The sequence below is a fragment of the Xyrauchen texanus genome, chromosome 28, assembly GCF_025860055.1.
Source record: "Xyrauchen texanus isolate HMW12.3.18 chromosome 28, RBS_HiC_50CHRs, whole genome shotgun sequence".
NCBI classification, from domain to species: Eukaryota; Metazoa; Chordata; class Actinopteri; order Cypriniformes; family Catostomidae; genus Xyrauchen; species Xyrauchen texanus.
Genome location: NC_068303.1, coordinates 42,271,782 through 42,285,781, shown reverse-complemented (window position 1 = coordinate 42,285,781; position 14,000 = coordinate 42,271,782). Strand labels below are relative to the sequence as shown.

Genomic DNA, 14,000 nt, shown 5'->3' with positions numbered 1-14,000 from the left:
TTAAGAATAATTTAAATCATCATGTTCTCTACCGTTCAAATTTGCTTAGAGAAGTTTTTCTAAGGTTTGTTCTAGACCAGTCATGCCAGATAGAATTGAAATAAGTCCCAATATGTGGTGTATTTGCTTGAAAAAATATTGATAATACTAAAGAAAAACTGGAGATTGGTACTAGGTGAAACCCATGGAGAAACATTAAGATTAAATTGTATATCATAAATAATTTGATGTTCATGTGTCTATTCTGTGTGAAATTGATGCTAACTATGTTTTACTCTCTCTGTTGTCAGCATTACACTTGTTATTTTTACTGCAGTACTGTGATTTTTGGATGGAGTGTCTTGTCTAAACATATATTCAATTAATGAGTTGCAGGAATTGTTGGTAATTAATTTTATAGGCAGGTTTCCATAGTGTAGTGGTTATCACGTTCGCCTCACACGCGGAATGTACCCAGTCCGATACTGGGTGGAAACACTTGATGGTTTTCCTGCATTACTGTGATTTTTGGATGGAGTGTCTTGTCTAAACATATATTCAATTAATGAGTTGCAGGAATTGTTGGTAATTTTTTTATAGGCAGGTTTCTATAGTGTAGTGGTTATCACGTTTGCCTCACACGCGAAAGGTCCCCAGTTCGATACTGGGTGGAAACACTTGATGTTTTTACTCCAGTACTGTGATTTTTGGATAGAGTGTCTTGTCTAAACATATATTCAATTAATGAGTAGCAGGAATTGTTGGTAATTTTCTTCATATGCTAGTTTCCATAGTGTAGTGGTTATCACGTTTGCCTCACACTCGAAAGGTACCCAGTTTGAAGTTAGGTGGAAACACTTGATATTTTTACTGCAGTACTGTGATTTTTGGATGGAGTGTCTAGTCTAAACATATATTCCATAAATGAGTTGAATGGAATATTTGTTAATTTCTTTCAGAGGCAAGTTTCTATAGTGTAGTGATTATCACGTTAGCCTCACACTCGAAAGGTCCCCCGTTCGAAACTGGGTGGAAACACTTGTTATTTTTACTGCAGTACTGTTCTTTTTGGATGTAGTGTCTTGTCGAAACATATATTCAATAAATGAGTAGCAGGAATTGTTGGTAATGTCCTTCATAGGCTATTTTCCATAATGTAGTGGTTTTCACGTTCGCCTCACACGCGAAAGGTCCCCAGTTTGAAGTTAGGTGGAAACACTTGATATTTCTACTGCAGTACTGTGATTTTTGGATGGAGTGTCTTGTCTAAACATTTATTCCATAAATGAGTTGCAGGAATTGTTGTTAATTTCCTTCACAGGCAAGTTTCCATAGTGTAGTGGTTATCACGTTCACCTCACACCAGAAAGGTCCCCAGCTTGAAAATGGGTGTAAACACTTGTTATTTAACTGCAGTACTGTGATTTTTGGATGGAGTGTCCTGTCTAAACATATATTCAATTACTGAGTTGCAGGAATTGTTGGTAATTACTTTTATAGGCAGGTTTCCATAATGTAGTGGTTATCACGTTCGCCTCACATGCAAAAGGTACCCAGTTCGAAACTGGGTGGAAACAATTGTTGGTAATTTCCTTCAGAGGCTAGTTTCCATAGTGTAGTGGTTATCAAGTTTGCCTCACACGCAAAAGGTCCCCAGTTTGATACTGGTTGTAAACACTTGATATTTCTACTGCAGTACTGTGATTTTTGGATGGAGTGTCTTGTCTAAACATATATTCAATTAATGAGTTGCAGGAGTTGTTGGTAATTAAGTTTATAGGCAGGTTTCCATAGTGTAGTTGTTATCACGTTTGCCTCACACGTGCAACGTACCCAGTTCGATACTGGGTGGAAACACTTGATATTTTTACTGCAGTACTGTTCTTTTTGGATGTAGTGTCTTGTCGAAACATATATTCAATAAATGAGTAGCAGGAATTGTTGGTAATGTCCTTCATAGGCTATTTTCCATAATGTAGTGGTTATCAAGTTCGCCGAACACGCGAAAGGTCCCCAGTTCGAAAATGGGTGTAAACACTTGATGGTTTTCCTGCATTGCTGTGATTTTTGGATGGAGTGTCTTGTCTAAACATATATTCAATTAATGAGTTGCAGGAATTGTTGGTAATTAAGTTTATAGGCGGGTTTCCATAGTGTAGTGGTTATCATGTTCGCCTCACACGCGAACTGTCCCCAGTTCGATACTGCATGGAAACACTTGATATTTTTACTGCAGTACTGTGATTTTTGGATGGAGTGTCTTGTCTAAACATATATTCAATTAATGATTGCAGGAATTGTTGGTAATTAAGTTTATAGGCAGGTTTCCATAGTGTAGTGGTTATCACGTTCGCCTCACACGTGAAAGGTACCCAGTTTGAAGTTTTAGGGGTATAACAGTTATGATCCGGACCAGATATGGAGAAAGAAAACCAGGAGTCGAGAAATTCTATTAAAGAATCAAAATTTACTGAAGAATAGTTTGCAGTGAAATTGGTAGAGCCAGCGACAAAGTCTCACGAGGAGATCGAAAGCTAACTCGTACCTTACACAAAATCTTACATCAATTATACCATTTGAAAGGACGTACATTCCATTATTTTACTCCTGATTGGCTAAAAGAACATAAAGTCACAACATATAGATAGTTAAATGGCCTATCAACATTAATCAGCGCACTTGTCGTCCGCGCCCGAGATTTACGTCTGAAGTGACCTCGCAGATGGTCGCGGGGCATCTTCAATTCGGCCTGGTGTGCACCCCTGGTTCAAAACCTAGGTAGAAGGTCAAACGCACACACAAAACACTGACGAACGACAGTTCTTCTCTGGGCACAAGAGAGCCAGAGCACACATTATCAGGCCATTTGAACCAAAACAGAGTGATAAAATATTCACTCCTCGGGCAGAGGAGAGGGTTGAAATAACATACATTTCTTCCCTAAAGAAATAATAAGAGAAAATCACACTTCTGCTATTCAGGTATTATTACATAGGACTTTAAACCATATAATTAGTCATGGAAAGGTAACAATCAAACACAGAATACATCTGGAACACATGTTTAACGCATTCCCCCTGATCCCCTTCCCTGAGAGGCTGGAGAGCGTCACAAATAAGCTTATCCCCCAAAAGACCTTCAGCCGACGTGCAGGACAGAGAGACTCTGGAATGTTCCTAAAAGAGACTCACTAACATTCAACACATATGATTCAAAGTATATTTCAATTATGCATAAGAAAACAGAATTGATTATGTGATCATGCATATATTTAATTCATCACTTTATTAAAGAAGTTAAGCAACAGAATACAGATAGATATTAATATAAAAGGATATATATATATATGTATTGATATATCTGAAGAGCCAAGGGATTTTGACCCTCACCCTTCAGTCCCCCGTTTTAGACCAATGTGGGGTCCAATACCGCCACGTCTGGTCTACCAAGTGAGGTCACTACGGAAGGTGGAGTGGTAACGCATGCTTCCCTGACGGGTCACACTTGTCTCTTCGCCTCATTGTGGACATGCTGGATACTAAAAATTCCCAGTCCCCACGCAAAGGCTCTCCCACCTTCCACTCACAACAGGGCCTGGATGTTATCCTTCTTAAGTTTCTCTTCCAAGCGTGTCGTCAGTTTTCTCAGTCGGTTCTCCGCCTCGGAAGGGTTCAAGTTACTGCAAGCAGACCTGCATAAATAAGAAAAACAGAAACGAACACACATCCACACACACAGACAGAGGACACCCATTCCCAAAAGAGCTCCAAAAGCATAAAACACATATTTAACAGCTCCCATGACCAAATCCTCTGACGCAGCCACAAACTCCTCCCAAGCTTCCTCCACATATTCCTCCATGGTTTCCGTCATGTCAGTAAATATTGCTCCTACCGAAAAAGCCAAAACCAATGCTACTGCTATAGCAGACGGAGGTTCCGAATCAGTATACCATGGAGTGCCCTTAGATTTAAGCCATACAGAATTCAAATACTCATAACCTGCAAACGGATCATTAGTTTTTATCTGTTCCAGAAATGCAGTGATAAATTTCTGCCGAGCTGTTTGCGCCTTCAACCGAGGAAAATATTCAGTCTTCTGCTTCAACTCTGCAACACAAAGAGACAGCTCTGCTTCGTTAGCCTTCTTACTCTTATCAACTGGATGCCATGCAGGACCCATGGGGTGTGTCAACCTGTGTTTAGCACAGTCCTTTGATGGAGTCTTAGACTAGATCTCTGATTTCCTGTACTGAAGGAATTGGACTCAGAAATTGTCTAAATTGTTTTGCCCTGTCAAACCACTCATCTCCAATAGCTACATCGGACAACTGAGGCCATATCCTCACCTGAAATGATTTATAATTGTCCCACAACAGCTCCTCATACTTTAAAGGTACCAGACTAGTCTTTGCTCGAGTGTACATCATTTCAATATTCAGTTTAAACACTTGCAAATGCATCCATGCTGTCACATTATAAGCCATCGATGTAGGACTATAACATTTATCTTCAAGGTAATCATGCAAGTGATCCATGTTGAAAACAGTTTTGTTAGCAAGGTTCCTAGCAAACTCATACTGGTGTAACACATCAGAAAAACTAGCCCAAGTGTAACCTGACTTAACAAAAGAAGCATTACACACCTCCCAGGGTATCTCCATCATCTTCACACCGGTGAGCTTCTCAGAAATTTCTCTACATTTATCAATATCTCCAGGAGGAAACATCTTAACAAACCACTGTTGAATTTCTTTACCTAAACAACGCTCAACATGTGCAGTCTTCTTCCAAGGGTCATCGAATCTAGTGTACCTGGGCCAAGAGAGGGACAAAGCATTAATAGCAGGCAAACCATTTTTACTGCCATTCAGATCGAACTTGTCCTTGTCAGTTTTATCTATCCTTCCTAACCTATCACAGACTGCACCGTAAGCCCTATTAGTGTCCCATCGGATCATGTGGCATTTAGTTGGGACTAACACTCCCCATCTCATCAAATCCTTATCATTTATTGCTGTTTGATACTCATCAGACCCGGTTCTTCTCTAATCACAATATTGCTGTATATATAACTTTGGGCTATATCTTTAACGACTTTGTTGTAACCAAGTTCATTCTTAGCTTTGGGAAGATAGTATGACATGATGTGGCGAGGATCAGGAGCACTTGGGTAGAACGGAAGTTTCACTGCTTTTCCACCTAAAATCATGTGGGAGTCATTCACATCTGCTACCTGACGCCTCCTTCATTCTGCTCTACTCTCACCTTTTCTAGATTTTAACAAATATCGATTAACCATATCCATTCGTATAGAGCATGCACTCATGTTTTCACGAGCTATGTGGTCAGGGATCCAGCTCATTGAACTGAAATCTCCTTCAAACAGGTCAACGCCTCCTCTCCTCATCCACCGACCTTTTTGCATAATGAGTGTAGTATCGGGATAATTTGGGGAGTGACCAAGCCAATAGGTCACTGTCTCATTTCCGTCCAGACGATAACAACGATCATTTACATTTTGGTACATAGTCGGAATTAAATTTAGACCCTCAGTTTATCTTAGACATGGGTATTGTACCCATGATGGACAGTTATCGATCTCCTCACAATCCCAATGAGTTGAAAACGCATGGAATCTCCCTGTCCAAATTGAAATTTGAATCCACATCAAAAATGATAAAGCGATCAGAATTAAAAATACCAACGAGAGCGGAAGTACCAATCGGATGAAAGCTCGTTTCACTTTCAGTCGTCTCTCACTACGCACTTCTTCTTGAAGAATTAGCAGCTTCAGTATGTCGTCGGATTCAGCCATCTGCAATGATAAAACATTTGTACTAGAATTCTAGAATTTTAACATACACGACAGACATTTAATGATCCCGAGGTAGTAAGTTGTTACACTTTTCATGTGGTTTCACCTGTGACCAATGTCTCCATACGGTACCCAAAACCCCCCTGTCCAGTAGAACAGAGGTGTTAGTGGTCAATACCACCTGATAAGGCCCATCAAATTTCGGACCTAAGGGGGAAACTATCTCCCCGCTGTAACATCACATTGTCACCTATTTCAGGCAAAGCAGGCATGTCTTTTTGCTCAACATTATCTCGATCTGCTTGTCGTGTGCTAACACTAACCCGTGTGTCTCGCAGACTGTCATCCAAAGCTTTCAGATAATTTTGTAAAGCGTCTTTCAAAGGCCCGGATGGTCCCTCATGTTGCAAGGGGGGCATCCCAGGGCAGCCGCATGTAGCGACCTGTCATTACCGCAAAAGGGCTGAGCTGTGTAGTCTTGTTAGGGCTGGCTCTCATGCTTAACAGAATCGCTGGGACAGCTGCATGCCACCCTTTCCCCCACTCCAACAATCTCTTTATCAATGAAGTTTTAAGCGTACGATTAGTGCGTTCAATAGATCCGCTAGATTGGGGCCTAAATGGAATGTGAAAGTGTTGCCTCACCCCCATCAACTTCATGACATTTTTCATCACCTTCCCAGTAAAATGTGTACCCTGATCTGAATCAATTTGTAAGGGCAAACCCCATCTTGGGAAAACTTCATTCAACATAATCTTGGCGGTTGCATCTGCGGTGCAGTTTCTCAGTGGAAATGGAAAACAGATCAACAATCATTAGAATGTAAAACCTCCACTAGGGGGCAGTGGACCTATGAAATCAATTTGGAGGTGGGTCCACGGCCCTTGAGGTCGAGGGGCATGTCCTAAGGGAATTTTCAGCTTAGAAGAAGAATTAACCTTAAGGCATACTAGACATCTCTTACAAAAATCATTGCAAGAAGCAGCTCTCTGGCAGCTGTGTCAGCAGCTCGGTTTCCTGTGGCCTCAGGAGAATTGTCCGTTGCATGTCCAGTGACTTTGATAACTGCTCCTGTTGCAGGAAGATCACAGGCATTCATAAGTTCTTTTACCTGCTGTTGATGAGAGATCGGCAGACCGGCAGTGGCTAGAAATCCTCTGCGTCTCCACACAGGGCCGAAGTCATGAACAGCACCATATGCATAACGGCTGTCAGTGTAAACATTGACTCGTTTCCCCTGGCCATACTGCAATGCTCTTGTCAATGCGACCAGCTCGGCCACTTGAGCCCCTCCTCCTGAAAGAGAACCACAGTCAACAGTTTCACCATGTTCATTTACAATAGCCCAGACAGTGAAGCGTTTTCCCTGTTCATGAAAGCTGGAACCATCCACGAACAGCTTCATGGCATCAGAAAGTGGTTCAGATTGAAGAGGGCTTTGGCTGTCCGTCTCGATCAGTCGGGCACAGTTGTGTGTAGTTCCTTCTGGAAGCAAGGAGGCAGGGTTGATAGCAGTTTCAATGTCAATATTTATATCCACATTTTTACTCAAGAGAGTGGCCTCCCATTTAGCTCGTCTTTGATTAGAGATAGAGCCTAAACGAGTGTTTGTTAACAGTTTCAGAATCTGGTGTCTAGTGTGCAGTATCACCTTCTGATGAGTCACAATGTCCTCTGTAAACTTTACAGCCCACTCTGCACAGTCGCATATCAACAGGCACGGATGCTGTCCTGCCATTGAAACAGGAATAAGGGCAGGATAATATCCTACCATCCCATAGGAGTTTCTTCCTGGAACCCTTTGACCCAGGGCCGCTGAATAGGATCGAGTTCCCACCCATGTCCATAGATGGAACGGCCTGCTGGCATCGGCATGACGTAATGCTGGGGAGGAAGCAAGAGTTTCTTTGATACTCACAAACGCCTCCTCCATCTCCTCAGTCCAGTCGATCAGCTCCGATCCAGGTTTTCCTCCTTTCAGCGCCTCTGTGAGTGGTTTAGAAAGTTCAGTGTATTCAGAAACATACTGGCGGCAATAATTCAAAAGACCCATTACTTGCCTTAGACCAGTAACCGTGTTTGGTTTTGGAAGTTCAATGATAGCTTTAACTCGTTCAGGAGTGATGCGTCTGCCGTGCACACCCACAATTTGCCCCAAATAAGTCACTTCAGGCAGTGCTAGCTGTGCTTTCTTCAAGTTCACTTTGAATCCCCCGTTTTGGAGGGCATTGAAAACAGTCTGTACAGCAGTCAAATGTTTGAACTTGGTTGGACTAGCAATTAAAATGTCATCCACATATTGTAGGACTACAGATCCGTCATATTCAAGTTGTTTTCTTACTGGATCGATGAAGGATGCTAGTACCTGATGAAACAGTGTGGGTGAGTTGCAGAAACCTTGTGGCAAATGACTCCATGTCCATTGGCGACCCCTGCTGGTGAAAGCAAATCTGCCTTGGTCCTCCTTGGCTAGGGGACAAGTCCAAAAACTGTTAGAAATGTCTAAAGCAGTAAAAAGACAATGTTCAGATCCTATCTCATGTAGGATAGTTGCGGAGTTGGCCACCAGAGGGTGCATTTTCTCAGACACTGAATTCAGAGAAGTGTAATCAATAGTCAAACGCCAGCTCCCATCTGGCATTTTGACAGGCCACATGGGAGAGTTAGTGGGAGAGGAACAGGAAATCACAATCCCCCGTTTGCATAGTTCATCTACAACAGTGTAAGCTCCTCTGGAGCCTAGTTTTTCAAAGGATATTGTCTTCTGGCTTCATGCAAAGGACCTGGGATGCTCAGTGGCTGAATCTGTGCTAAACCACAATCATATTTATCTTTTGCCCATACATCAGGAAATTTGGAAATTATAAACTTCCACTCAGAGCGAGTTTCAGTTAACCTAGCAGGTTCAGCCACTGCACATCTCTGCTCATGGTGGGGGCCACTCTGAGATAAGCGAATTGTTTCATTGCAGCCAAGCACTAGCTTACCTTGAGAAAGCAAAACATCAGCTTCGAGTTCTTTCAGAATGTCAACACGATTAGAGTCCCTACAGTGTTTCTTCCTACCCAAAATTCAGTCCAATATACTTTTTCAGAGTTAGAAATTTTTAGAGGGATAGGAACAGATTTATGATATACATTTGTGCCATTTAGACCTTCTATATACAAAGTTTCAGAAGTGATCTCAAGATTGAGATCTGTAATTGATACAGTCGCGCCCGTGTCAATCAAAATAAGGCATTGCCGGCCTCCTAACAACGCATGTATGAATGGGCGGGTGTCTGCATAATTACATGAACCGGAGGCCGCTGACCCCTATTCGTCACCTATCAGCTGCCTCAGCTTTTTGAGTTCAGCTGTAGTCAGAGAGTTAAGCTTCGAGCATCACTGTTGACAGAAACATCATTTTTAGGACCTTCCTTTTTCTCATTTCTGTGATTTTTTTGTTTACCACTTCAACAATGTCTAGCAATGTGGCCCTCTCTGTTACAATTTCTGCATCTAGCGACAGGCTTGGTACAATCTCTAGAGGTATGACCTCTCTCATCACAATTATAACAGATTATGTTATTGCGGGGACTCATTTCCACTTCAACTGACACAGCAGATACTTTACCCACATTAACATCATCATCACGTGTTTGCAAATGGCTCCAGCTTACAGAGCACCAACGAAGCAAATCCTCCCAATATCTGATGTCAATGGCACTGTTCAACAACATGTCTCGGTATTGTTTATTCAATCCGCCTGTAGCGGATTCTATCACTATGGCAGAATCAAGATCTTCTATATTGTTGTTTGCAGCACAGTACGTTTCATATGCTATGCGAAAGCGCTCAATGTATTCTAAGGGGTTTTCGCCAGCCCTCTGTTTAATCTGTGTTACACTGGTCCAGGGAAAAGACCCCCGACCCAAAATATCTTTCACGCGTATCTTGTAATCTGAGTAAGCTTCACAAAACTCAGGCCAATCTGTGGGGACTCGGGGGTGGAAAGGAGCAATCTGAACCGCCCTTAATTTGCTGGTGGGAACCAAACCCTCAACCAAAGACTGTATATCTGCCATCCCCAGATTCTGTTGCCTAGCAACGGCCTCTAGCCTGTCCCATAGAATTGTGTTTGGGTTATACAACTTAAAAGGTTCCAACCCTGCAAGCAAACTGTTTTTCTCAGCAGCCGTGAGCCTGACCCATTGACCATCCTCACAGCCAGCCCCCATCTCAGCATTCAATCCTCCCCAATCCTGATGACGGATTGGGGCGGCGAATGCCATCTCAATGGGTTTAGACATTTCTCTGGGGACAAGTTAAGATTTCCGACCCCGGTTTCTGCTTAATCTGCTTTGTGTGCATTGCAGGAATTTCTGAAATGTTATAAGGTGGGGGCGTGAAACAGCCACATTCAACAATCTGCATGCCTCAGCATATGGCCCATCGTTCTGATTATCAGTCTGCTCACCAGCGCTGAAAGCAGCCGCTGCCTGTGCAGTTTGAGAAGAGGAGGTGGGGGCCAAGGGAGGATGGAGAACTGTCTCATCTTTCACAGCATTTTCTGCTTTTTCACAAACAGCCTCGAAACCCTTACTCAAACTACGAAGATCACAGCCAACTTCCTGCCCAATAATTTTTGCCACTCTATCACGCTGGGCAATCAAACTAGACCATCCATCCATCATATTTGGAATTGCCTTTTCATGGTTTAACGGTATACCACCCAGTTTACAAATCCATGAATAGGCAAACACGGATAGATATTTGGCCCTATCAGCGTCTTTTTTGTTCTGCAGCCAGTCAATCTGCTGCATGACTTTCCAATCAGAATCAAACCCCTGACTGACCATTTTCTTAATGAGCTGTGCACATTTCTTTGATTTGAGCTCGTCAGAGCAGAGCTGTTTACAGCGTGTGCCCTCCTCGTTTTGGTCAGAACTACTCAGAAAATTCCCCTTATCAGACATTTTTCTTGGTCACAGTTGAAAATCACTACCGAAAAGATTTTAGCAGCAAATATTTTACACGGATAAATTAACTATAGCAGCAACAATACTGGATTTCTACACAATACACCACAAAGTACATTTACATTTACGCATTTGGCAGACGCTTTTATCCAAAGCGATTTACAGTGCAGTTATTACAGGGACAATCCCCCCAAGCAACCTGGAGTTAAGTGCCTTGCTCAAGGACACAATGGTGGTAGCCATGGGGCTTGAACCAGCATCCTTCTGATTACCAGATTACCAGTTATGTACTTAGACCACTACACCACCACCACTCCAAAGTATTCTTCACAAACATCCTGGTCACATATACTGATCCATACCTATTCGGGTCACAATTTATTTATTTACTTGGGACCGCTCCTGATGCATCCCTGGCAAAACAATCCCTATTGTATTTTATTTTATTTTATACCTAGTATCTGAATCCCTAACTGCCTGATTCACTAAGCTCGGGGTACCCCTATCTGAGGTGGAAGAGATTGAGCAGGTTTACGGTGCCACTGGACCTCCCGTCCAGGGACGCACTCTGCCGGGGTGGTGCTACACCAATGCCCACCTGGGCACCCCACAGAGCACGTTTCACTTGCGCTGTTTGCTGTTTTAACCCTTAACAGCTCTGTCAGCGACTTCTTATACTCTCAATAGTATAATTAAATTACTCTTCACTCGCCCCGTCGGAGTGAAGCTCTCCCGCTCCCCTTCAAAATCTCTTCCAGTCAGACAGCCCTAACAATTAATAAAAGCTTCCTACCTTGTTTGCTGATTTGCCAGAGATGTCACCACGAAGTGATTGCCCGCATCCTCCACCAAACTGTTAGGGGTATAACAGTTATGACGGGACCAGATATGGAGAAAGAAAACCAGGAGTTGAGAAATTCAATTAAAGAATCAAAATTTACTGAAGAATAGTTTGCAGTGAAATTGGTAGAGCCAGCGACAAAGTCTCACGAGGAGATCGAAAGCTAACTCGTACCTTACACAAAATCTTACATCAATTATACCATTTGCAAGGACGTACATTCCATTATTTTACTCCTGATTGGCTAAAAGAACATAAAGTCACAACATATAGATAGTTAAATGGCCTATCAGCATTAATCAGCGCACTTGTCGTCCGCGCCCGAGATTTACGTCTGAAGTGACCTCGCAGATGGTCGCGGGGCGTCTTCGAGTCGGCCTGGTGTGCACCCCTGGTTCAAAACCTAGGTAGAAGGTCAAACGCACACACAAAACACTGACGAACGACAGTTCTTCTCTGGGCACAAGAGAGCCAGAGCACACATTATCAGGCCATTTGAACCAAAACAGAGAGATAAAATATTCACTCCTCGGGCAGAGGAGAGGGTTGAAATAACATACATTTCTTCCCTAAAGAAATAATAAGAGAAAATCACACTTCTACTATTCAGGTGTTATTACATAGGACTTTAAACCATATAATTAGTCATGGAAAGGTAACAATCAAACACAGAATACATCTGGAACACATGTTTAACGCATTCCCCTGATCCCTCCCTGAGAGGCTGGAGAGCGTCACAAATAAGCTTATCCCCCAAAAGACCTTCAGCCGACGTGCAGGACAGAGAGACTCTGGAATGTTCCTAAAAGAGACTCACTAACATTCAACACACATATGATTCAAATTATATTTCAATTATGCATAAGAAAATAGAATTGATTATGTGATCATGCATATAGTTAATTCATCACTTTATTAAAGAAGTTAAGCAACAGAATACAGATAGATATTAATATAAAAGGATATATATATATATATGTATTGATATATCTGAAGAGCCAAGGGATTTTGACCCTCACCCTTCAGAAGTTAGGTGGAAACACTTGATATTTTTACTGCAGTACTGTGATTTTTGGATGGAGTGTCTAGTCTAAACATATTCCATAAATGAGTTGCAGGAATTGTTGGTAATTAATTTTATAGGCAGGTTTCCATAATGTAGTGGTTATCACGTTCGCCTATCACGCAAAAGGTCCCCAGTTCGAAACTGGGTGGGAACACTTGTTACTTTTACAGCAGTACTGTGATTTTTGGATGTAGCGTCTTGTCGAAACATATATTCAATAAATGAGTAGCAGGAATTGTTGGTAATTTTCTTCATATGCTAGTTTCCATAGTGTAGTGCAGGGGTCCCCAAACTTTTTTCTATGAGGGCCACATCATTTTTCCTTTCTATAATGGAGGGCCGTAGTCTAACAGAAAATGGCATGGGCCGGAGTGATTTATTGTGGAGATTTTATTATGATTTTAAATGGATTTACAGTATTATGCCTCCTAATGCTAGATTAATTTATTATTTATGCACCATACATATCAAGTGATATATAGCCTATTAAAAGAGCATTATTACTATCGTAATGACATTTTTTCATATTCAATGCTATTGAAATCAAATTATTTACTTACTCATGCGTATTAGACTAATCAGTGTGAACTATGGGCTTGTTTCTGGCTGGTGAGAAGTCCAATGTCAGGTTCCATTGCTGTCACAGCCAGTCTCAAAGACTGATGCAAATGTTCATCAGTGAGTCTTGATCTCATCGGATTTTTCATCAGTTTCATGCGTGAAAAGGTTTGCTCACAGATATACGTGCTGCCAAAAAGTGTGGACATCTTCATTGCATTCCTTCTGATGTTTGGGTAGGTCTCGTTAGGGAGGGCAGTATAGAATTCAATGAGACTGTTGGGCTTAAACGCGTCTTTCAGAACATCACAGTTCTGTAACTCAGCCAACTCAAACTGATAAGAAGGCAGGGCTTCTTCAATGTCAGCAGCAAAAGGGTTCTGAAAAAGGCGGATTTCTTTAGCGTGGACATGTAGCTCACGGAATCGCACATCAAACTCCGCCTTCAGCATTTCCAGCGCTTCCACTGACTTTTCAGCTGGGAATGGGACCACTGGTTTCTCAGCTGAGAGGATTTGGGTAACAGGGAGATGGGTGAAGTCTTGCTTTTGCACTTGTCCCACAAGCAGTGCTAGTTTCACCTCAAATGCTTTTATGTGGGAATACATGTCACATATTAGTTTCCCCTTGCCTTGGAGCTGCACGTTGAGGCCATTCAACATTTCTGTCACATCTGTTAAAAAGGCGAGGTCCCATTTCCATTTTGTGTCGATCAGTTCTGGGACAGTTTTGCCCTTTGTCAGAAGAAAAACATTGATTTCGGGTAGCAGCTCGTAAA

At 42.1% G+C, this 14,000-nt stretch overlaps 2 non-coding genes across 2 annotated transcripts; both read left to right on the top strand.

Moving 5' to 3' along the window:
* The first annotated feature begins 583 nt into the window (after positions 1-583).
* Positions 584-656, top strand: trnav-cac (transfer RNA valine (anticodon CAC)). Its single transcript has one exon. It is a non-coding gene; the product is annotated as a tRNA-Val (tRNA).
* Positions 657-12,745: 12,089 nt separating this feature from the next.
* trnad-auc (transfer RNA aspartic acid (anticodon AUC)) lies at positions 12,746-12,818 on the top strand. The gene has a single exon. It is a non-coding gene; the product is annotated as a tRNA-Asp (tRNA).
* The last annotated feature ends 1,182 nt before the right edge of the window (positions 12,819-14,000 follow it).